We start from the raw sequence: 2,500 nt of genomic DNA, 5'->3' as shown, positions 1-2,500 counted from the left end.
TCGTTGAAATAAAGTGCAAATTATCGTTCGACAGTTGGTGCAAAAAAAAAAAAAAAGGAATTGTTTTCCTTTCTTCCACCCGTTTTATGTTGGAAGTCCATATTGCTGATACACCGTATTAACCTCTTCACTATAACACCCATTTAATTAATGGATTCGTCGGAGTAAGCGTTGCAATTTGTCACCGCAATGGCTTGAGATTCATGCTACAAAAGTAACTTTGAATGCTTATCATATTCAAGCGATGAAAAGAAAAAGGGAAAGACACAATGGGTGTTGGTTTCCTTTAAAAATATCCCTATACACCTCTTTCCGAAATGGCGGCCGAATAAAAAAATTCTTCTGTTTTAATGCTAATAAGCCTTTCTAGCCTGGCTACGACGAGCAAATTTCTTTAAGAAGCATAATTTTAAGTTAATTTGAATAGGAATATTTAATAATCGTTATTTGTGACTTATTTGCTGCACTTCTGGTATTCTTTTTGTAAACTTAATACTTAGGAACCGAAAGAATGAAGTTTGTTGAAGTATGTATTACCTGGGCCCAGGCAAGAGGAGGGGGACATTGGGGTGTATTAGAAACCGCAAAACCGCAAAAAAATTCGGCCAAAACCGAAAACCGCATACAAAACCGTCAGAAAACCGATACAATGGTGACAAGTGGGGCATACAGAGCAAACTATACTAACACTTTATTTCATCAAAGTATTTATGAATGTCATGGACTTTATTTCTGCCGCTCTCTCGAGCCCGGACTTTATGGGCTCATTTTCCGTAAAGCGTTTCGCGGCTATAGAGTGTTTTCATGTGACCTCTCCGGGAATTCAGCTCTATTATCACTCAAACGTTTTCTTTTGTTTCAGAGGAAAAACAAGGTTACTGATCACGTGAGTGAAAACAGGCATCTTGTCCCCTATGGGACCTTACATTCTATTTATCAGGCCCTAGTACAACCACATTTCAGCTACTGCAATATTGTTTGAGGAAACTGTGGAGTAAATTTGCAGGAAAAACTGCAAAAACTACAAAACAGAGCAGCCCGTGTCTTGACCTACCCTAACTATGGCACTGATGTCAACAATTTATTTGAACTCTTAAGATGGAAATCTCGAGTCTCTCAAAGGCAAATTGAAAGAGCAACAATGGTATTTAAGTCCCTACAGGGACTAGCACAGTATCTCTGCTCGAAATGTCCATCGCGATCCAGGTTTTTGTTTGAGAGACTCTGTGAATAAGGTAAATGTTCCGATACCGCGCACAAACTACTACAAAAAACAGCTTTAGGTATAGTGGCGCAGTTTTGTGGAACAGTTTACCATTAGAACTAAGGAAAGCAGAACCCCTCAATCAATTCAAACGACTGATTAAAGAGGTTATCTAAGCCATTATTCTAAACACGGCATTCATGGAAAGCAGCTTTTATTGTATGATATTGAGTAAGATAGTTAATGTAGTTTACATAGTTTTATCTATACTTGGTCTTAAACTTTTCATTGTACATGAGAAACCGGAACCCAAATAGGCTAAAATAGGAAAACCCAAGAAGCACATTGGATAACAAAACCGAAAAACCGTTCGTATTTTCTACAAAAACCGAAATCCAGATGCTAGAAAACGAAAAATCCGCAAACCGCAATGAACACCAAAACCGAAAAACCGAACTCTTTCAGCGCAAAAACCGAAAAACCGATCTAAAAAATAGCCAAAACCGCAAAACCGAAAATCCCAATGTCCCCCTCCAAGAGTGTCATAGGTTGGGAAAGGAGACATTAGTGAATCAAAGGGAATTGGTCCAAGGAGCTATCCTTGAGGTACACGGCAGTGAGTACTCACAAAACTATAACTTAGGTACATTGTTTAGAGTGGCTATCTACCGGCGGCTTTCACGATATTATCTCGTGTAAAGCAAGTCATATGCATGGCAATACCACATATATCATAAAGTCTTTTGCTGCCGCAGTGACTGACCCTGAAGCGAATGAACGAGGCAGCTCTCTAATCAGGAGAAATAATTTTTCTTCGAAACACAAGGAATTTTGGTTGCGAAATGATCAAGGGTGAAAGTTTAGAACAGAAGCTTGCAGCCACCTTCCCAATTCAATAACTTAATCTGTAAAACTGCTGTTTTTGAGTCTTCTGGTTTATTTTCGCTTTTTTGACGTTGACGCTTCTTTTATCCGTTATATACTGTGCATGCTCTTCCTCTGTTTTGAAGCAAGCAACCGTGGACAATTTTCCTGTCGGTGTACGTTGGATCAGTGGCTTGATCTGATAGGCGTTATTTCAAGTTGAGAAACTAAATATTTTAAGCAAGAGCCGATACAACGTAGATTTGATTTTAGTGGTCAACTATATTTCGGCTGGCCAAACCAGCCTTCTTCAGGTACAATGAGAGTTTACATTGAATTGCTTCTATGTACATATGTATATATAGTAAATGGATGTTGACGTAATACCGGAAAAATGTGATAAAACATGGCAGTTACAAAGATTTTGAATTC

The 2,500-nt window shown here is 38.5% G+C and overlaps 1 protein-coding gene across 2 annotated transcripts in view; it reads left to right on the top strand.

Moving 5' to 3' along the window:
- LOC137998950 (uncharacterized) overlaps positions 1–2,500 on the top strand; it is a 21,483-nt gene that overhangs the window by 2,429 nt on the left and 16,554 nt on the right. Inside the window, exon 1 of one of the 2 annotated variants that reach the window (XM_068844789.1) lies at positions 1,749–1,810. The exons of the other annotated variant lie outside the window; for it this stretch is intronic. The gene's annotated coding sequence lies outside the window, so the exon portion shown is untranslated. Of the gene's footprint in view, positions 1–1,748; positions 1,811–2,500 lie in introns of those variants that run through there. 2 annotated transcript variants of the gene reach the window in all.

This window comes from Montipora foliosa, chromosome 4 (assembly GCF_036669935.1).
Source record: "Montipora foliosa isolate CH-2021 chromosome 4, ASM3666993v2, whole genome shotgun sequence".
NCBI classification, from domain to species: domain Eukaryota; kingdom Metazoa; phylum Cnidaria; class Anthozoa; order Scleractinia; family Acroporidae; genus Montipora; species Montipora foliosa.
This window is presented reverse-complemented; position numbering and strand designations above follow the sequence as displayed.